This window comes from Dendropsophus ebraccatus, chromosome 1, assembly GCF_027789765.1.
Source record: "Dendropsophus ebraccatus isolate aDenEbr1 chromosome 1, aDenEbr1.pat, whole genome shotgun sequence".
Lineage (NCBI taxonomy): Eukaryota > Metazoa > Chordata > Amphibia > Anura > Hylidae > Dendropsophus > Dendropsophus ebraccatus.
The window spans coordinates 208025669-208026060 of record NC_091454.1 but is presented as its reverse complement, the minus strand read 5'-3'; positions in this window follow the sequence as shown (position 1 = coordinate 208026060).

Below are 392 nucleotides of genomic sequence, written 5' to 3'. Positions count from 1 at the left end.
TCATGAGGGAAAGGATCTAAACATGGGCCATGTTAGACGGAAACGTTGGGATATGTTCTCCTAGGCCAGTGACGGCTAACCTTGACATTCCAGCTGTTGCAGAACTACAATTCCCATCATGCCTGAACAACCAAAGATATGGCTTTGGCTGCCCAGGCATGATGTGAGTTGTAGTTTTGCAACAGCTGGAGTGTCATGGTTAGCCGTCACTGGCCTAGGCGGCGGCCTCCACACCTAACCCTTGTCCCGGCCTTGCTGTTTTTATATCAAACCTCTTTCAGCACAAAAAAAAAAATATTTATGCATCAGTTTTTTTCTGTATTGTGGAAGGAAGTGCTATGTAATCCCCAGTGTTCTAGGCAGATTGTATCTGGGTGCAGAGAACACTTCTC